A 22,871-nucleotide genomic window follows, 5' to 3' on the forward strand; every position below is an offset into this window, starting at 1 on the left:
GAGCTTCAGTTCATCTGCAAATTTGACACCATCAGCTCAGGATTGAACAAAGACTGTGAATGGCTTGCCAACTACAGAACCAGTTTCTCCTCTCTTGGTTTTCACACCTCAACTGCTAGAACAGGGCCTCATCCTCCCTGATTGAACTGACCTCGTTATCTCTAGCTTGCTTGCTAGCATATATATATATACCTGCCCCTGGAAATTTCCACCACATGCATCTGAAGAAGTGGGTATTCACCCACGAAAGCTCATGCTCCAAAACGTCTGTTAGTCTATAAGGTGCCACAGGATTCTTTGCTGCTCCAACATTTCTATCCAGCATAAGCCCAGCCCCCATGGAGAAGTGAATGACAGACTCAAAATTAAGACATACACTTTAATCAAATGCAGCAATGGGGCAGGGGGAGAACCAGAACAATTGATAACATATTTTATACTCGGAATAGCCTGGGAAGAAATACAATTAGTAACACCCTAAGCCTCGTGTGCTCTAATGGAACATTATCCCTACATCCACCACTCACTTCACAAAGACTTAATTTGGATAAGATGCTATCTGCTTCTTTTCTGCGGCATTTAATTGTTCATTATGGGTTTGAGATTTGAGTGAACTAAAACCATACTATGCATCCTGGATATCCTAGCTTATATCTATATTCTAAATGAGGCAAACAATAGTAAGTCATTCTCAATGTTCTATAACACACACTCACTCACGCTACAATTTTATTACATAGACAAATGTTCTGAAGCATCTTGGGTGATTAAACAGTTCAATATTTATCAATATGAATAGAAAAAACAACACGGGAGGTAGAACGTAAAAAAACCAAGGTTTCCAACTGATGCTTAATTACATGGAGTGTCAATGAGTTGGAGAAATGCAGGCTACAGATCCTGCAGAGGAGCCATGAGACCAGCAGTGGGACTGGCTGAAGTGGTAGAGAAGAGAGGTCAGTGCTAGTTGAGAGGTGGGAGCTGAGGTAGGATAACAGCAGCAAAGTCACTGAGCTAGATTAGAACTGGATCAATTTATCAATGGAATAACTAAGTAAGGAGGTGCATCAAAGAACAGAGACAATGAGATCACACTTCAGGGTATGCGTGCATAACTAATAATTTAGCACAATGAAGATCAGAAACTGTATTTGCTCCTTTATTTTTTTGTAACAAGAGGACTCAGACCAAGGCACAGGTCAAGAAAGTCTTCAAGTAACTATTGGCAGAGCCAATAAGAATTTTATATTTACAGGATGTCCACACTGATGTAAGATTACGCATGCCCTATCTTCACAGATGGTCCTTCCTTTGAGTTTCAGCTATTTAGATGATCAGACAATTAAAGAGAGTATCCTTGGCTTGCATGGTGTCTATTTTATAGATCCTGACTAGCAGAATTACTATGAATCAGGACCACAGAGTAATTCATGTGGAATAATGAAACTGCCATTCCTAAATGAAGGAACCGCTGCTTTACTCTTTGATTGCAGGACCAACGGTCCCAGGTGCTGGTTACCCTCCCCCTTCCCTGCAGTAAGTGCAAAATGAGAGCACAGCACCTTACAGGATCAGACCCTTAAGAGTTAGATTAAAAGCTTTGATTACCTGAAGTTTGACAAGACAGATACCAGGAGTAATTCAGGTTAAGGCAACATGCCCCAAACACACAGGAAATAGTTATTTAACTACCACTGATAAATATCATAATAGGGGCTTCGGAGACCCATTGTGCAAGTGTGTGGGAGGGTCATAAATGTCTTTGGAGAAAGAAGCATGCAGTAAACACACCCATGGTAATCAAACAACTTTAAAAAGTCCTAAAGCTTTTTAGGATGGTTTTTTTGTACACACTAATTTCTACTCAGCAACCTGCTGGTTCCTTAAGGCAAGTTTCACTGTATACCGTCCCATCAGCCATAAAACTTCACCCTTGTTAAGATGCTGTTAAGGTTGTAATTACAGATACCAAAGGGAAGACATCTTAAAATAATGCCATTTTTAAAAATGAAACACCAGAAAACAGGCAATTCACAGTTAAGTGTTCCCAAACACTGGCCAATCTAGAAATGCGGTCAGTTCAATAACCTCAACTCTCCCTCTTAGCCCCACCTCCCAGGGCACCTTCCTGCATAATACTGACATGTGTGAAGTCTAGCTGACATGTTAAATACTGGATATTTCAATGATTCAGCCTCGAATCCTGTTACCTGGAGACACCTCTGGCCATGCACATTTTGAGAGACTCCCACTTAAGGATGTCTGAAGTCACATGTGCTGTTCAAATAGAAGGTATCGGGGGCTTCTTAATTTTGAAAAGAAACTTGGTAAGTGAGGTCTCAGACCAAACAGATTTTTCCTACTACTTTTTTTTGAACTAAAAACTGGCTATTTTAATGTTTTTTTGACCTTACAAAAAACCACCACCTTGACAGTGGGTTTTGTATTTAAAATAAATAAATGTATAAATAAAAGGCTTTCTGCTAAAAATTTTTGTATGCAATTCATTCAGCATGTGGACTAGCTGCAGTTGGTACAATGAAAATTATATCCCCCAGAGCTTCTGCCTCTTCTTTTGAACGCAAGTGTATACTAAAGCAATAACCAATATGGTCAGAGTGAATGTAGAACTGCCCTGTGTTTGTATATTCAAGCCAGACCTCAATATTACTTAGAGGCATATATTTTAAATATGAGTCAAGGTAGGCGAGGAAATTTTTTATTTGATCAACTTCTGTTGGTGAAAGAGACAAGATTTTAAATTCCACAGAGTTCTTCTTCAGGTAGCTATTTAAAATAGCTGTATATATTGCAATCAGGCTCTTTGAGGATTTTTATCCCTGTCAGCACTAAATTCAGCTCTGCTGTCATGCATGCTGTATGTATGAAAGAGGAGCCTGCTTTAGAGCCTTACTTCCAGCTTTAAAATACTGTTTTCCCCATGTCTCAGGTTACGAAGGATCCATTCATGCTGTGTGTATAGGGTCACAGACTCTTCCTAGTATCAGTAAGCAATGACTAAAATAAATTGGTTCTTTAAAGCTTGAGAAAAGACTCCTCTATTAGGCACACCACAGCAGCACAGATGCAGACTGTTTAATTCTGAGTGTCAGAAAATGTTCGGACCACACCCATAGCCATGGAGTTTTGTTTCCTGAGACAAGAAACAAGGGGTAAATTTAGTGCTGGTGAAAGATGCCAGGTTCTATCCTCAGAACAGACATGAGATGAGCAGCAGTCCCCAGACTGTGCTCTGAAAGCATGCTTTACATAGGTTATGGAAGGACCAATTCTACAGGATGAAGAGAGTTAGTTCTCAGCATCTCTGCTGAGACTGTCGATAAAGTGATCTTTCAGAACCAACTGTGATAGCAGTTTTCGTGACGAAGACTCCTGTAAACTAGGAATGGAATGAGATTCAAACTCATTCCACACATCCCACTGAACAGCCATCAGATAATATAGATACAGTTTCATCTAGGCAGGGTACACATATGGCTTTTACCTGCTAATGAGACTTTCCCAATACTAATCTATTTAAAACCACTATGTCACCACCACCAGGGAAGCACTTTTGTTCAGAACTGCTAGTGATCATATCACTCGATCATCACGCAGGATTCTCTTGCTTAGCTGAGTCTGAAAGAAGTATAAAGGGGCATGCAGGGAAAAGTATGCAAGATCCCTGTAATTTAATACACAATTTGAGATGCTAATTCTTAAAGTTACTTCTATATAGTCTAAAATAGCTAAGAAGCAAAATAATTCACCACGATATTCAAACAGTGGGTGAAGTCATGTTAAAAAAAACAACTTTGAGGACAAAAACTATAGTACTTGGTGCTAAATTCTGCCCTTGGATGCAGTGAAATAAGTTGGAACTGTAAATGCACATCCAAGGGTGGAATTTGGCCAGGAGTGAATCCCAGCCCGGAGCTCACTTTCCTGATGAGCTATCAAAAACCACCACCACCACACAAGGTGCTTTATAAGCTTTGCAGCAGATCAGCAAGCGATTTACAGTTCTCTCATTATAAAACCACAAAACCTGAGTTTAAGAGTCAGAGTCAGACTCTCAAATCCACAAAAGAAACTCACAGCAAGAACACAAGAGTCTAGACTGGCACCAACACCCTTAACTCATCCTATCATGACCACAATCCAGAGTCTGAAGGTAATAAAACACTTAACACTGATACCGTGCTTTTCATCCACAGATCAAGAGTTTTACAGAGATGGATCAACATTATTGAAAACACTCTTCATGTAAGTTATTTATCTAATTTTTAAAAATGTTTAAATTTAAATAATATGCCCTCAGATATTTAAATCATTCCATTTTAAAAGATAAAAGAAGAATTTTCTGCTGCTCTATTGATGTATAGAAGGTCTTTTCAGCAAGGGGAAAACTTTAAGAAGGGGAGGAGAAGTGAAACTGACTATTCACAGAGGGCTATCATGCACAAAATAAATGGCGAGATATAGCAATATTAGTTTTTCTCTGATCTGAGCTGTATTAATCTTTGGCTACTTGTGACACTTAAAAGACAGACAGACAGACAGAAGTGTGATTTTTAAATTGAGGGTGCTCTTTTAACCGTAATGTCAGATACGCGATCATGAGGGATCATGATACAGAAACCACAGCAGGAGCCTGTATCCTTTTAAACCCATCTCACATTAAATTTCATCTGTCACCATCTATCTTCCAAAACATACACGTACAAAGAACATATGCACTTAGCAATATGCAACTCAGGTCAGGAACAGCCTGTTGTCCAGAAACCCAGGTCAAGCAAATTCACAGCCTAGACAAGCATAATGTTGCTATTCACCGCCTTGCAATTGCAGGCAAGCTGCTGATCTGCACTCCAAAAATTCCTGGCTACATTTGTGCTTAACCCAGATTCCCTTATGCCGGTAGTTGCAGACCCCTGTGTAAAACCCCTCGGTGCTAGGAATGTCGCGCCCTGCAGCCGCAAAACAGATTGAGCCCCTTCACAGAAGTTCCTACTGTCTATTGAACAAGAATTGATTCAAATGGGGATGGGAGGAGAAGGGATGTATTTTTACACATGAAAGTAAGACCCTTCTGCTTTAAGGTGACAAGTTCTCTTCCCTTTCCTCCTCTGTGCTCCCATCCCTGACGCACCTTCTCTCAGACTTTACCTAGCACCTCTCTCCCCACCCATCTCCTCCTGGGGAGGCAGCTACCCATGGCCGTCGCAATTCAATCCCACTCCTCTCTCCAGCAGCCCACTTCCAGGTAGCCAGAGAGTATTCCAGAACCTTCCTGTCCCCAACATCTCGTCCTGCCTGTCAGAGGGTCGCCCAATGCAGCTTTCCTCACTCTCTGAATAGGAAAGAGGTGGAGACTCACTCCACATGTAACTGGTTGGCTGGAGGCCAAAAGTGAGAACTGGCCTCCTGCTTGAATGCAGAGAGAAGCTACAGTGACTAGAGAAGGCAATAGGTTTGCTGGCTTTGTCTAATTTGACTTCACCAGCTGCACTCCGTATTGCACTTCAGGAGCACTGCAGCCGGCTAATTAGGTGTGCCCCACCAAAGACAAGACTGTCACACAGCGATATTTCAAAAGAAATCTGTAATAGAAAAGCCTCCACACTACCTCAGGCCAAATGGGTCAGTGACTCAACGCGCTCAGGATCTTTTAAGTCCAGATTGACCAAATCAGAGATGCAGCTTTTTCTTCCATACAATTACTTCAATGTTTAACAAACCCAACTCATTCTAGCTGACAATCACATTCTTTTCAAATACAGAAGACCAAGATTCAATTCACCTTAAAAAGAGTTTCCCGGACTGATGTAAAAGTGTGTATGTACAGACAGGCGCCAACTTTCCTTGGCACCAGCCGGTGCTCACGCCCCTGGCTCCAAACCACCCAATGGCCCTGCCCCAACCCCGTCCCATTGGACCCCTCCCCAAATCCCCAGCCCCACCTCTTCACCAAGCACGCCACGTTCTTCCTCCTCCCCCTCCCTCCCACCGCTTGCGGTGCAAAACAGCTGTTTCACGGCACAAGCACTGGGAGGGAGAGGGAGAAGCAGCACTCAGCAGCATGGTCAGGAGAGGTGAGCTGAGGGAGGTTGGGGAGCTGCCGGTGGGCCTGCCATGAGGGAAGGGGACTGGACTCGATAACCTCTCGAGGTCCCTTCCAGTCCTAGAGTCTATGAGTCTATGTATGTAGTTGAACTATACTCATGAAAAACCCAACAATTTACATTTAATACAACCTTCGCCCCAACAGATCTCAGAGTAATTTACATATAGATACTGTGTATGAACTACATTTTCCAAAGGGTCACTTTAGCTACTACAGACACGCATAGGAAACAGCATCAGCTGTTTAACAGGACATAACACTACACAACTATTTGGGACAGGAAGTGAAGAAGAATCCCAGTGAGAAATGAGGACGGGTGGAATTTTGTTTTGGAACAAAACCAGGGCTCTTCTCTTAAAAGATCCCATCTGTCTTTTTGTAACAATTCCAAGTAGTCAGGACTTCTACTTTTAAATCTCATCTAAACGATATGGAGCACACAGGACAGATATACACTTTACCCTTGTTAAAGACAACTCAACTTTGGTGGGAGAAGGGATGCCATTTAAAAGGAACCTTGTCCAATAAAGTTTTTATATATATATTTATATTTATTTCTCTACGTGGTGTGACAGCTGCCACGATCAAATTTTCAAGCTGAAATCAGTTTAAAAAAAGCCTAATTTTACTTTTCCCTATTTATGCTAGTGATTTGCTCTTTGCAATTCACTCACATTGAATAATGAAAACTGAGAAGGCAGTTTCCCTTCTGCGTATGGCCAGTTGCATTTCTCATGAAGGAGTACAGTATAGTTGCCTTTGAGTTTCAAACACAGTAGGAAAATGTGCAATGATCGGAGAACAGCTAACATCACACCGATATTTAAGAAAGGGGCAAACAACGTGACCTGGGCAGTTACAGACCTGTTAGTCTGAGTTCAGTAGTATGCAAGGTTTTAGAGCAAATTGTGAAGGAAAGAAGGGTTAAAAGATTCAGAGACATTAATTCAGAGAGGTAAAGGAGATGTAATCTAACATTGACTTACCAAAGGTAGATCATGCCAAACTAACCCAACTTTCATCTTTGAGAAAATAACTGATTTTTTTAGATATAGGAAGTGCAGCAAATCAAATATATTCATACTTCGAGAAATTGTTCACAATACCATATGGGGAATTATTTGTTAAATGAGGGAAATGGGAATCAGTATCAGCATTGTAAGGTGGTTAAGGAATTAGCTAAAAGGGAGAAGGCAACAGATTGCGCTGAAAGGTGAATCATCAGCCAGGAAAGGTTACTGGCAGAGTTCCTCAACGACTGGTTTTAGGATCAATCTTCTTATTCGATATCTTTATTAGTGACCATGGCACAAAAAGCAGGAGTGTGCTAATGAAATCTGCCGATGGCACTGTGGGAGGCATCGTCAGTACAGAGGAAGATCAGATTGTTACACAGGAAGATCTCGATGACTTTGAAGACTGGAGTGACAGATATGGAATGAAATTCAACAGTAGAGAGTGTAAGGTCAGACGCCTAGGATCTGAAGAACTTCTGCTACTATCTGGGGGCTCATCAGCTGGAAGTAACAGAGAAGGGGAGAGACCAGGGCATGTGGGTTGATCACAGAATCACTATGAGCCACCAATGTTATGTGGCTGTGAAAAAGGTAAATGTGACCCTGGGAGGTGTCAGGCAAGACATTTCCAGTGGAGATAGGGAAGTATTAAGGCCACCGTACAAGGCATTGGTAAGACCTCACTTGGAACACTACAATTCTGATCACCAATGTTCAAGAAAGGTGAATTTAAACTGGCACAAGTGCTGAGAAGAGCTATAGGATGATCAGCGGAATGGGGGGCCTGTCATATGAGAGGAGAAGAGAAGAGCTTAGCTTGTTTAGTCTTGCAAAAGGGCAGCAAGAGGGGATGCGATCACTCTCATTAAGGAGGTAAATACCAGGAAGGGTGAAGAGCTATTGACGCTAAAGGACAGTGGTGGCACAAGAACAAATGGATATAAATTGGCCATGAACAAGCTCAGACGGGAAGTTAGAAGAAGGTTCTAACCATCAGAGGAGGGAGGTTCTGGAACAGGTTCCCAATCAGAGCTGTGGGGGCAAACAACTTAATTAGTTTTGAGGGAGAGCTTGATGAATGTGTGAGCGCAGCTGTATGACAAGGTTACTTGTGATGGTGGGAGGTAGGGCTCAACAACTGGGGCTCACTTTGGTTTATATCTTGTGTATCTAAAAGCTCACGTGTCAGGGTTTCAGCCAGCCACTGGCAAGGGTCACAAAGGAATTTACACACACACACACACCCCTCTCTGGAGGGATTTTCTTTTTTAAAATCTCTTCCTTCTGAAGCATTAGGGATGGCTGCAACTGGACTGGAGATGGGACACTGGGCAGGTGGGCCAAGGCTCTGAGGTGGCACCAAGCATTTTCTTTCTCTCTCAGGTGCTTGGCTGGCTGGTTCTAGCTTACACGCTCAAGGACTGGCTGATTGCCATATGTGACATTGGAAAGGAATTTTCCCCCAGGCGAGATTGGCAGCAACCTTGGAGTTTTTCCACCTTCCTTTGCAGCATTCACATGCAGATCGTTTGCCAGGATTATCTGGTATATCGCACTTAATTATTTAGATAGATTATAGATTATTAGGGTTGGAAGGGACCTCAAGAGATCATCTAGTCCAATCCCTTGCTTAAAGCAGGACCAATCCCCAAATGGTTCCCTCAAGGATTGAACTCACAACCCTGGGTTTAGCAGGCCAATGTGCAAACCTCTCCCTGTCACTACAGGCACCTAGGACACTGGTGCACCTTGGTCCCTCCTACTCTCTGCCTGTGGTACGTTGTGATGGGATCCCTGGGCTGCAACCTGTGACTGTGGGACCACTGTGCCCCCTTAACTCACTAATCTGTGCCATCTCTCACAATGCCTTACTGGTGACAAGCAGCAAACCCCTCCAGGTGCTGATTCCACTAAGTACAACCCATGTGAAGCCCCATACCCAGCTAGATTGCGTGAATGCTCCCAGAGCCACTCATGAATCACACAGAGGAAGGCAAAAGTTTATCCCCACAGCTCCCAGCCTTGTACCTTAGGAATATACCGCCTGGCACTGCTCACGACCCTTTCCGGAGCAATGCAAGTTTATTAATTGGTTCACCACTTCATCAAAGGGAAGTGGACGTACACCAGACTTTGTAACCAGAGCAGATTTACCAAGCACTTCAGTCAAACTCCCTGCTAAGGATAAACATTCAAATAAGTTTACTGATTACAAAAGATGGATATTAAGTGATAGGCAAAAGTCAGGGTAGTTACCAAAAGAAAATAAAAGATAAGCACGCAGTCTAAATTCTCAACCTTAGTAAACTAAGCAATATCTAGACTAAGCAATCTCTCTCACCCCACTGGATACTGCAGGTTGGGTACAATCTTTCATATGCAGACTCTCCCTGTTAGCCTGAAGACCAGTTGCTTCAACTCCAGCATTCTTGTGGTCTTCAGCTTAGGTGGGAGAAGAGACAGCCAAGCAAGGGGACACTGTGTTCTGTTTTATACCCTTATTCCATGTGCTTGGAGAACATAAATCCAGGCATGTCTGGTGAGCACTGCTGAGTCCCCAGGCAAGGCTGAGCAATTCCTCTGGTGTGGCCTCACCCTGGCGAGTCACTGAATTGCAACTCACTGGCTGGACAATGGCTAGTGATGGTTGTTTGACACCTGCCCGGGCATTGGTTACCTCCTTTGTTGTTGACTCTGGGGCTCTAACATCTGGGTGATACCTCAACTCACAGCATATTTCAGGAACAACTATACAATACAATCTCATAACTTCATATGTACTAATGATATATATATGTAGATAGAACAATGGCTTTCAGCGGATCATAACCTTTCCCATGATATCTTACATGGCATGCTTTAGATGAAATATAACAATTATATATAAATGATGAATATTAGCGTTACAGGGCACTCCCCCAAGGTACAGACTGTCCTATACATACTAGCCTAGTCTCCTGTGGGTCTCATTTCCATTGTTGGGTTTACTGTATGGCTGCTGGGTGGGGTGTGGCCTGTGATATACAGGAGGTCAGATTAGAAGGTCTGGTAGTCCCTTCCAACCTTAAACTCGATGGCTTTTTTTTTTAATTAAATGAAAAGACAAACATTTCTATTGATCATCTTTTGCAAGCTACTTTTAGCAAAAAACACTTGCAACTGTGGGCATAGGGGGAGGGGGTTATCCTCCACGGCCACTGAAGTTACCACTGAAGAGATCATTTAGAGCCAACTACATTGGGGGTTCCTTTAGCTTGGCTGTAAGTCCCACAGCCATCCCATCGATTTATGCTTCCTCTGCATTTTTTAAATACTCTGCATCAGAAACTGGAAGCAAAACAACATTATGGCTACTAGTCTTCATTATTAACCATCATGACAGACTGTTTTGGGGAAAAGATCAGTGGATTGATTTCTGATGCACATGCAGATCTCGTTTTAGTGAGTGCACTGCAGAGAAAATACATTAAAGTTGTAAATGTAGTTTCAAATTTTTTAAAATGTAAAGGACATCTTTGGGATTAGACAGGGGCCACCGTCAAAACTGAGTCCCACCCTCCCAACCAATCAGATTATTTTCGGGGTAGAACTGTGGCAGAGAGCAATCTTGGATGAGCAGGGAGAAAGAAAAGCACCTCTCTGACTAGGAATTCAGTTGTGGAGCAGAAAGACACCTGGGAGGAATCTTACATTTTGTGGATGGGAAGGAACAGGGACGGAGTGGGGTTGGCAGACCAATAAGACAGGGCTTAGGAAAAGCATAGAGCAGTGCAAGGGAGTCTCTGGGGGACACAGTTAAGGGGCCAAGGGAAGCCAGAGAGGACTACTGGTAGGACTCAGGAAGGCTTAATTAAGCCCGAGTGAGGAAGTTTCTACCCAGCAATGACAGCAGGCTCTGTTCTGAAGTTCCGATCCACAGAAGAGAGCTCAAAATGACTGGGAGACCCAACCCAGGATCAAGCTGGAGTGGAGGGAGAAAGAGAGAAGAGGTCAATTAACAAGCTTAAAAGAAACGTTTTCATGGATTTGGTTGGTTGTTTTGTTTTATGTTTTAATGACAACAGGTTGTTGGGATTTAATACATTCCCCTGCAGGGTTTCAGCCTGAATGTTAGAATACCGCACAAAGTGAAATGGACTGTACAAGCTTAAATTGACCAGTGTGTTTCCATTGAGCTAACTGAAATGCAAATAGTTAAACAGAGGAATAAACTAGAGAGTTTTAAAATTATTCCTGTGTTAATCTCAGGTTTCATTAGTAACGCGGGTATGGAAGTTTGTTTTGTGGGATTAGCCCAACAGTGTCCCTTTTTAGGATTTCGAAGGACCTCAAGATCTTTGAATGAAAAAATGTTATATATCTGCAGAGTTTTAACACATTCACTAGCCCATTTTTCAACACAGTAGCTCTGCGTTGAAACATGGGCTAGTGAATGTACTAAAACAGGTGACAAAAAAAATTGGTCAAAATACAGAGCCATGGGAACAGAGATGGCACTTAGGTTTGTATTTTTATATTACAGTAGCAATCAACGGTTCCATCCAAGATCAGGGCCCCACTGGGTACATACATAGACATACTGTAGCAAGTTGACAGTGTCTGCCTCAACATTCATGAAAGTAAGTAGCACTTGCCCAAGAACTCCCTTTACAGTCCGTTAGATACAGACAATTCAGCACAGAAGTCATGTAAAACCCTCGACAACAGTTATCTAAAAGAAACGCAGTGTCAGGTTTTGTCACAGCTACGACTAACAGCTCTTCAAAATCTCTCTGAGGGTGGGTAGCCCAGCCCACTCAATGAACAAGTTTGTGAAGCTAACCTTCAAATAAATAAACGTATTCTGATCAAAAAACTGACAGATTAATCTACAATGTTTCCAACCTGTGTGCTTAAATGGGAGCAGGGAGGGAACAGAACCGGGAAATGCCCATTAGAAAAATACGGTTAGCACTCCCCTCCACCCTCCTAAGACATTACTGTTTCTCTTCGCCTCATGATCTAATATTCAGCCATTAGTAAATGAAAGGAGATTTTGTTCTAAGATTTGGCCTTGGATGTTCCTTAGCAGCATTTCACTAAAGTAATGAATAAGAGTGCCCAACGCACACATACAGATTGGTGCACGCACGCACACAATCCTCCGTCAGACAACTCAGTCAGGAATACTTACATGTAGCTGAAAAACCCCAGCGAATTTGTTACGCTAACGTTATTGTCAATGAATACAGGCTTTCAGATGAAAGTGCAAAACAGGCCCGGGATGATAGCAACCCACAGCCCAGCTCACCAACATTGTAAATAGCAGCCCCTCCCCCACTCCTTTAATGGCACTTCTATCTGCACTCAGCAGACCGCAATCCTGAAGGAAGCCCAGACTTCCAAGGGTGGATTTAATTACCGCAGTTTGCTCTCCTCTCCAGTACTACAAAGTAACAAAATAGTCACCAATTTAAGAGAGCATAAAACAGGGCTGCCAGAGGCCACAGAATACTAGAACAGAGTCTTCCATGACAGCTACAAGTATTCAAACATTTCCAAAAGCAGACTTGATGAGACCTGGATGAACGATAATATAAGGCTCTGCCATTTGGTTTTGTAAACATGAACTGAAAAGGGGCAGTGGGAGGGGGGATTGTCAAAGCAGGCAGGAGACACAAACAGCAGGCCTGAGTCTGCTCCACATTCACCTTAACTGGAACAAGGCTGGGCCCCCTAACCAGCTTCAGAGGAGCCTTCACTGCAGTTATTTATTTTATTCATTTCTAACCTGACAGCAACCTGCAGGACGAGATGAGCAGAGCCATGTCCATTTCCCTTCCCAAAAGCCACAGCGGAAGGGGAAGACAGAGTGTCACCTGTCCAAAAATAGCTTTAAGTAAGAGTCGCTTGGAAACACCGAGACACTGCTGAAATGCTGAACTTGCATTTTACACACTCAAACAGGGTACAGTGTGGTTTGGTCAATACACCTTTGCCAGAAGGAGGGATGGAATATTGGGAGCAGAAGGTACCTTAGGAGATGGAGAATAGAGCGGGGAAATGAAGCTAACCCTGGCCACAGAGATAGTATACTGGGGTTGAATAGTGAGGTGGGTTGTTCCTTCTCTTCCAGGGATAATGAGAAGTATGAGTTTAGCGCCAGAAACATCTGGGAAGACGGAAGAGAGGCTGAGAACACCCTCTTTAAAAATCTGCAAAGCCCAGTCCCAGGAAAAGTACATCCAGCCAATACAGTTCACAGTGGCATGCAAAGACACTATTAATTCCCACCTCTCAGCAGCCAGTTGCCCAGGGCTCCTTCACTGAACTTCCAATTCAGCCTTCAGCCACAGGAGGGCTCAACAGCAATTCACAGGTGTGGTACCACAGCACAATTGCAGGCAACATCAAATTTCCCCTCCAACCCCACCTCATGCTCCATCCAGAAGAGGCACGGACCACACGCATTCGCAGGAGACACAGGGCTTCCCAGAAAACATGGTTCCAGCAGCCCTCAAACCCTCTTCTTTCCTCCAAGCTGTAATTTAGCAGCACAACTGGGGAGAGATGGAAACAGACTGGGGGTGGTGGGGGGCTCATAGTGGAAGGGGAATGACAGAACTGAGAGAGCCCTTGAGAAGAAGGGTTGGCAGGAGGCATTGAACACACCTTTCTAGCAGCCCCAACACAAAATTCCACACCAATATTACATATTTTCAACAGAAGAGAATTTGAGGTTCATGTTGGTAATTAGTCAAAAAGTTCAGGAAATTTAATTTCATCGCCACCAATGGCTTTTCACTTGGCTGTATTCATGCTTCACTGTGTCACTGGACTTCTCCCTGAATTACATGTTTAAATTCTCCAATGCAAAAGATTTCTTTAAAAATAAAACCTAAAATGATGAAGTGAAAAAAACCTACTCTGGTCATTACTCCCCAGATCTCCTTTTCATGCTTTCATTTTTTAAACTATTCTTTGCTAACTCAGAAATTTGGTCCATGACACTTAGGATTATTTGAAAATAATCCTAACAAGGACCAAGAGAGCGGATGCTACCAGCACTAATGCTTTGACTGTAAGCTCTTTGGGGCAGGGATCCTCTTTTTATTCTGTATTGGTACAGCAGCTAAAACAACGTGGTGCCTGGTCCGTAACTGGGGCTCCTAGGAGCTACCACAACACAAATAATGATGACTACTGCACATTTAGGCAGCACCCACACTGCCAAAATTGGGAACTTTAATTTCCTGAGGTGCTGCTCCAAGCCAGGAACAGCGGCAGTAGTATAGATAGGATTCTAGCATTTTTACAACTCTCTCGTCTAATCCACTTCTGATTGAGGTCAGAGGACAAAGTGATATAAATGCTTGAGTCCTGCCTACACTACAGTTTCCATCATTGCTACCAAGGGTGGTGATGCACGCATTGAGAATTATGGGTTCTGGTTTTTCTAGCGTAACTAAGGTCTTGGACTGTAAATTCTCCGGGGCAACTCTCTGCCTTCTTATGCATTATGGATTTTAACTTCAGATAGGACCATTATAATCCTTTTGTCTGACTTCCTGCATAATAAAGGCCATAGATCAACACTCAAACTCCTGCACAGAGCCTAGTAACCTGTGGTTGAACTAGATCACCTCTTTTATGAAGCCATCCAGCTCCGATTTAAAGACCTCAAGCGATGAAAAAATACACCATATCCCATAGCAAACTAATCCCAAGGATTAATTACCCTCACTGTTTCTAATCTGAATTTTTCTAGCCTCAATTTCCAGCCACTGGATTTTGCTGTGCCTTTGTCTGAAAGATTAAGGAGTCCCATAGTATCAGATATCTTGCTCCTTATGTAGGTATTATGTCCAGTGATCAAGTCGCTTCTTAACCTTCTCTTCAGTAAAATGAATAGACTGAACTCCTTAAATCTCTCGCTGTTTGGGACTGATGGGCCCTGCTATACTACAAATAATACCTTATAAAAAGATGGAACCTTTGTCAACCACTCTCACTGTAGATCTGGACGGAGCAGTGTGTTGTGGGATCAGCACTCACAATGAATGGCAAACATTGTGTCCCATCTAAATTTAAACCCTGAAGGCTAAACTAATTTAAGAATGAGGAGACAAAGGGAGTTCAATAAGGGTGAAAACCACCTATGCTGCAGCTAGGAAACAAATCCCTGCATAGGAGGAAATTAGGGTGACCAGATGTCCCGATATCCCTGATATCTGGGGCTTTTTTTTTTTTTTAAATATGGGCTCCTACTACCCCCACCCCAGTCCCGATTTTTCACACTTGCTATCTGGTCATTCTAAAGAAAATGCAAAAGCCACCTTCACATGCATCTTTCTTTCCAAACACCAGCTTTCATGCATCACTAACCTACCAAGGACAAGTGTAAGAAAACCCAACCCAACACATATTTGTACATGGCATGGATTACCTTCCCAGCTATTCAATAGCTCATCTAGAAAAATGCCATGTAACGTACAGACAATTGAACTGACAACTCAAATTTGTCCTTACATACGGGGGGGGGGGGGGGGGTTTACAAAGTGTTTCCATGGATTTTTATTTTTAAATTCCAGTGGAAAAAGGTTTTTAAACAAACATTCCTCTCATGATTATTGCAACAGTTAGAACTAGAAAATGAAGCTGGCTATAAATAGGAATGAAAATTTACAAGTTCATTTTCATTGCCCACCAGGAGGAAAAAAAACGCAGAGTACAACTGAATAGTGAAAAAATAAATTAGACTTCAGATTCTGAGCTTTTATAATATAAATTATTAGTAACCAAGGTAAAAAAATTCTGTGTGTGTTTTTCAAATTGATAGCATGCTTTTAAATGGAACAAAGTGAATCTTTTTAGTGAGTTTCTTGTCATTCAATTTGAAGAATCATTCATTAAACAATCAATTTCTATACTGCACAGGTAGATAAGTTAGAGCTGCTATGAAGCATGGTCCATATAGATTGCTAAGTAAAGACAGCTTAGTTCAGTCTTACGGCACATTCTTCTCGTCAGTTCATAAATAAGGATCAGTCTTGGTTGCAAATGGAGTTGTGCCCATCACAGGGTAAGCAAATGGAAGGAGAAACCCCCTTTGGAATGATGGCAGCTGCCCTAAGGCTGGACTGCTGGGGGGTTTTTATGCAACTAATGTATCTAGAACCACTCCTCTTCCCTACCTCAACCCTCACATTCACCACCACCCCCACCACACACACACACTCTCTCAGGGAGCAGAATACAATTAAAATTTGTTATTCCTTGATCAAATAAACTCATTAATCTAGGTGTCTAATCTAGACTAGGTGTGACACATTTATTACAGCAATGTCGGTACCAATCTCTGTCAAGGGTTTTCCTGTCTGTAAGATGAAAACTCAAAATAGGGAGATGCTCAGTAAGTGAAGGAAAACAACCTTGTGTGACACAATGTCCAGAAATGGGGGAGAATCATGCCCCTGACTAGTGTAATTCTGTGCACTCTGAATGATCAAAAGATATTTGCAGCGTAAAAATAAAATAGGTAATAAAGGAGTTGGCATGTCAATTTCAGCATGCTACAGAAATTACCTTCCTAAAGGCTAAGAATGCAAATACTGGTAGACAAAAGGTTTCCCCCCCACCTTGACTATAGAGATATACCACAGTCTTCACCCAATCAATGAGAATTGTATTATGCATCCATATATGCTGCCATAGCAGGGGCGTGACCAGATGCCATATAACATACTCAAATTTTTACAAGACCCATTTCAGACAGCTCTTAAGAAAAAGCTCGTAAAGACACAAAATAATTATGCAGAAAATCCTAGTGAGGCTAATGTCTCTGTATCTTCCAGAAAAAGCAGACAGAAGTGCAATACATAGAAGGGATTTGTCTGTCTATTGTGTCCCTGCTCATGGCTGTCACTATCGTTATCAATTACATCAAATAAGGTGACTGACACGTAAAATAAAGGGGGAAAGATAAGGTGCATTTTCCCCCACACTCCAGGGACACCAAGATTTTAGAATTATGAAACGTAAAAATCACATAATACTGACCTGTGCAACAAAGCAACGTAACTCTTAGACTACATGACCCAAATAGCTCTCCTTCTAGCCCTAATTCTATGATTAAAGGAGATGGTGACCATGCACAGAATACCTTTTACTTCTTAAAATGACAATCTGATTTTTTTTAAAGTGCCCCCACATTAAATAGGATCCTCTCTGTAATGCTGAAGATATGATGAACTGCAAAATATGGCACCTCAGATGTGAAAAGGAAAAAAAGCCCACCCTTTCTCTCTCCAGATCCACACCTACTGCAGTACCCACAGACAACCTATCATTTGCCATCACCCCCACAATCAAAAGCAGTCTCCCAAACAGGAAACCAAACCTGCCAGCAGGAATGAGATGGGGGTGAAGGGGGAACGTAGAGAAAAGTGGGATGGAGGGAAAAAATAAAAATTCCCCTATAAAATGCACCTGCAACCCTAGAGCAGCAACAGTGGGTTACAACTTGCAGCAGGGTGGGAATAAAGCATCCGTGTGAATTACATGAAAGAGAAGACGGCTTTTAAGAAAAATCCCTTTGCAATTTAAAAAGCCAAGCCACCACGCACATTTATTCCCCAAATAACGTTGCAGCTGAGTTTTAACACACAAGCAAAGGAAACAGTGACAGAAACCTCCATTCCCTGAACATCCATCTCATGCCACCAAACCCAACCTTTAGGTTCCAGCGGAGACACACCCCTACCCCATTTTATAATGCAAAGTCTCCCCTGAATTCTGGGGGGGGAAGCAGGTACAACAAGAGAAAAGCACTCTTTTTACTGGAAACTGAAAAATAGATTTCTTTTAAATAGGTGGCGCGCTGGGATTTTTCGGAGGCGGGAGGGGCCACAAATCTCATATTCTGCAATCAGAAAGGCAGCTGGATTCTGCACATTAAAAAACAAACAAAAAAACACACCTGTACAGGTTCCCTGTCTTTTTTTTTAAGCTATGGTGAAGGCAAAGTGAATAATGCAGAGAGTGCATGGCAACCCCCCAAAGCCACTGCACGCACCCTCCGCCCCTGCCTCCCCCCACTCCAAAACCCTTGCAGTGCGCACACACACCCAACCCCTTGCATTGCATTGCATGCAACTCCCCCCACCGCTCCAAAGCCCGTGCACTGCATTGCACTGCCCTCACCCCCCACTGCATGCACCTGTGCCGTGCCCCGAGGTCTGCAGGTGCCGCCGCTCCCCGGGCAGGGTTTGCATTGGGGTGGGGAGTCCCGGGCGCTTACCTGCCGCTGCGGCTGCTGCAGGGGGAGCTCGCTGGAGAGGCGCAGCGAAGCCGGGAGGAGGGGGGAGTGACAGGAGAGAGCGCGCGCCCGGGCGAGGGGGGGCCGCGGGGGCGAGCGCAGGCTCCGGAACCTTCGCCGAGAGAGTGCCCGGGCCCTGGGGCGCCGCCAGAGGGAGCAGCGGCGCGCGCAGGCGGACAACGACCACAGCCGCCTCCTCTCCGCGCACTGCCAAGGGGGGGCAGGCGCATGCGCCGAGTCGCCGCGGGGCGCAAGCGCACAACGTCCCGAGACCCACTCACTGACCGGCCTCCTGCCTTCAGAAGCGCATGCGCGAGGCCGCCGCCGCCGCCTGGCTCCTTTGAGGGAAGAGAATGTTTCTCCGGAGGGAACACGCGCCCTGAGGGGGGAGGGGCGGAGAGGCCTGAGGGGGCGGGGCCTGAGGGACCGGCCCCACTCAGTAACCCCGCCCCCTTGTTACCCAACAGAGGGAGACCTGCCAGTTATCTGCCTGCCAGTTTTCCCTCAGACCCCCCCTGGCCGGCCCCACCCCCCTCCAAGTGCCCCCCCCACAATTATCTGCCCTCTTCCCCCTCCAAGCAACCCCCACCGCAATTATCTGCCCCTCCAAGTACCCATTATATGCCCCTTCCCCCTCCAAGCACCCCCCACAATTATCTGCCCCGTCCCTCTCCAAGCGACCCCTGCCGCAATTATCTGCCCCCTTCCCCCTCCAAGCGCCCCACCACCACAATTACCCCCCACAATTATCTGCCCCGTCCCCCTCCAAGCGACCCCTGCCGCAATTATCTGCCCCTCCAAGCGCCCCCTGCAATTATCTGCCCCCTTCCCCCTCCAAGCGCCCCACCACCACAATTATTACCCCCCCCAATTATCTGCCCCTTCCCCCTCCAAGTGCCCCCACCACTATTCTCTGCTGCCTTCCCTCCTCTAAGTGTCCCAAGATACCCAACCTCACCGTACTAGATGCCCCTCAATTCCTCCTTTCACCAGACCTAGGAAACCCCTTGGAATTTTAAAACCAGTTAAGGCGATAGCGTAGACTGGGTTTTAGGTAACTATCCATTTTTACCAATTTGGCAAAACCATCTCAAGTTCACACATTGAAATGAAGGCAAACTTGGAACAGAACCCAGCGATCTTGTCTTTTAGCTTTTGTTAGCCACTAGCGTATTCTTCCTCAATTAAATAAATATAATACAATGGGCTATGGTTAAAAAAGATCTGATCATGATATGATGACTTATGGGGCATTGTCCACTGGCTTTCCACTGCTATTTCTCATTATACATTCTCTTTTCAGTATCTCCATCAGAAATCTGCTCTTAGATCACATGCTCTCTCTTGATTTGCACCTTAATGATTATCAAAAATCAATAAATAAAATAAAGTTAACATCTTGGGCTAGTCTCACACAATGGGGAGGGATAGTCCAGTGGTTTGAGCATTGGTCTGTTACCCCCCAGGGTTGTGAATTTAATCCTTGAGGAGACCACTTAGGGAACTGGGGTAAAATTCAGTCTGGGGATTGGTCTTGCTTTTAGCAGGGGGCTGGACTAGATGATGTCCTGAAGTCCCTTCCAACCCTAATTAAAAATAAATAAAAACAAAAAAAATCCTCCTGCAGCTTCTCCACTAAATCCAATGACAAAGGATAAGTAATAAAAGGCAATAATTCCACTGGGGGAATCACTGTTAAATTCAAGAGCAACAACCTGAGTGAGTTGTCTCTCAGCCGTGCGGTGGAATTTGCTTGTTGCCTATTTGTGTTTAAAAAAAATTAAATAATCATCAGAATAAAGATCCTTTCCTGAACACAAACATGTGCAAAACACTAAAGCTTTGTAAAATTAGTTTTCCTTATCCCACAAGCCCATGAACTACTGGGGAGCGTGGAGAAAGCAAAGGATGGGGCTAACAAAAGCAGCAGAGGCCAGTGTGTTTGTGTGATGTATGTAGCTAATTATGTAACTATCATCACGTTTGTTTTCTCAAAACTGCACCTCTACGTTTCTCAAGAGCCTTCCTGTCTGCAGGGGTAGGTACCACAGGCTCAAGCCTGCAATGTGCTGAGTCTCAATCTAGAACAGGGCACTCACGCTGCCCAGGTCCGGGACACTGATCCAGGGGGGGCTCTGCATTTTAATTTAAATTTTAAATGAAGCTTCTTAAACATTTAAAAAACCTTATTTACTTTACATACAACAATAGTTTAGTTATATATTATAGACTTATAGAAAGAGACCTAAAAATGTTAAAATGTATTACTGGCACGTGAAACCTTACATTAGAGTGAATAAATGAAGACGGAACAGCCCTTCTGTTGCTGACCCCTGATCTAGAACACTGTTCTAGCTCTAGTTAAGCACCCCCGTTGGCCATTCACCAGGTTGTTGTGAAGGTAATCCCAGATTGAATCCTCAGGTGTTTTAAGTTTCCCAGGGTCTCTGCAGGCTGTGACACTGTTTTCCCCTTGACATCTCTGGCACATGTCCAGACTCTCAGTCTGTCAACCCTTTTCAGAAATGGATCCTCTCAGCCACTCTAACTTAGACCCAGGTCCAGTGCAAGACATCCACATAGCTTAAACACACCCTCTCACAGAACTTGACCCAAAGGCACAAGCCTTCTGGTTTGACCCTTCCACTGGCCATGTGGTAGGTATAGCATAATACACATAAACTCCTGATCTGTATGTATTTAATCACATGAGAGTTACACAGATCTATAAAAAAAAATACACCCTGCACACAAATTTCCCCTCACTCTAATTCACCATTCCTTTGGGAGCCCTTGAAGGACCATCTATGTTCAGGGTCCCTCTTCCCCAGTTCATCTAGTTCCTGCAGCACTTCTTTCATCTTAAGATGGTGAAAAAAGGGCAAAGGAGAGAGACCAAATAGAACAGTTTCTGTCCTTTATAATCTTCCAGTTTCCTGTGTCAGCTGATTTCCTAGTCATCCTCAACAGGTGACCACAGAGTCCTACCTGGTGCCTTCATTACTAAGCAACCACCTCTGAGCTGGGGCAAGTCTTTTGTCAAGAGTTGTTACATTTCAAGGGAAGACCTTCCAAACTGAGAGTCCTGTGACACCTTATAGACTAACATACGTATTGGAGCATGAGCTTTCGTGGGTGAATACCCACTTCGTCGGATGCATCCGACGAAGTGGGTATTCACCCACGAAAGCTCATGCTCCAATACGTATGTTAGTCTATAAGGTGTCACAGGACTCTTTGCTGCTTTTACAGATCCAGACCAACACGGCTACCCCCAGGTTGAATGACCCTAGATTGTCAGTACTTTGCCACGACCCCTTTGGAATTTTGGTCCAACATGGAAGTCAAAGGACAATAGAGAAGATCAAAGGGTGCACCTTCAAAATAGAGTTTGAAAGTTTACTAAAGACACATACAAGAAGTTCATAATCTCACCCAGGATTCCTAAATTGTACAGACGGATTCCCCAAGTGTTTGTAACAATTAAAGTAGGTACTTAACTTTTTGCATGAGTTGTCCCACTGAGTTCATTCCTTACCAATGTGAGAAGGGTTTAAATTCAGTTCCCTGTGAACAAGCATCCCTACTACAAACAGCTACCCCCTCCACACACACACACGCAACTACCCCTCTTGTTGGCAATCTCTGAAGGATGAGCTCATACTACTCTTTCAGTAATTATGAGGTAGTCGCTCCTGGTATACAAACATTGGTGCCTCATTGGTGAGACTCCCAACACAGGAGTCTCAGATTCAATTCTGTGGTGTTTAGATGCTGCTGTAATTATTAGAACTGGGAGCACTGGCTGTTGGGAGTCTGAAAGGACAGGAAAGAGGAAGGAGGGAGGAGGAGTTGAGGAGGCTGGGTGAGAGTTACAGAGGGTGCAGCAGCAGATTGGTAAAGAGGTTTCCACTGTAAAAATAAAGTCCTGTTGAAGTTTGTTAGTACCTTGACTGGTTGATACAACAAATTCCCAACCAACACACTGCTTAATTTCAAAGAGGAAGGATAGCCCAGTAGTTAGGGTGATAGTATGGGATTTAGGAGAGCCAGGTTCATAGAGTTTAAGGCCAAAGGGACCACAAGATCATCTGGCCTGACCTCCTGTATGTCACTGGCCCGTAAAACCACCTAGCCACCACCACCACATCAAGCCCAATAACCAAAATTAGACCAAAGTATTACAGCTCTCTGGAGACTGACTCATTACATGCCTTAGGCATAGAACAGGAGGAACCAAGATGCACTAACGCTCAAGGTCACTGCCGTGGCAGAGAACTGATTAGTTGAGATGTACCCAGATGATTCTCGGAAGTTACCTGTGCCCCATACTGCCAAGGAAAGAGACCCTCCACACTCCCCCCAGTGTTCAATTCACTGCTCTGCCATAGATTTCCCCATGTGAGCTTGGGCAAGTCATTTAGGCCCAGAT

At 43.9% G+C, this 22,871-nt stretch overlaps 1 protein-coding gene across 1 annotated transcript in view; it reads right to left on the reverse strand.

Annotated features, from left to right (window-relative positions):
* Positions 1 to 18,515, reverse strand: part of MAPT (microtubule associated protein tau) — a 91,576-nt gene extending 73,061 nt beyond the window's left edge. The window contains exon 1 of the mRNA XM_050935033.1: positions 18,422 to 18,515. The gene's annotated coding sequence lies outside the window, so the exon portion shown is untranslated. The remainder of the gene's footprint in view (positions 1 to 18,421) is intronic.
* Positions 18,516 to 22,871: the final 4,356 nt, after the last annotated feature.

Source organism: Gopherus flavomarginatus, chromosome 25 (assembly GCF_025201925.1).
Source record: "Gopherus flavomarginatus isolate rGopFla2 chromosome 25, rGopFla2.mat.asm, whole genome shotgun sequence".
Lineage (NCBI taxonomy): Eukaryota > Metazoa > Chordata > Testudines > Testudinidae > Gopherus > Gopherus flavomarginatus.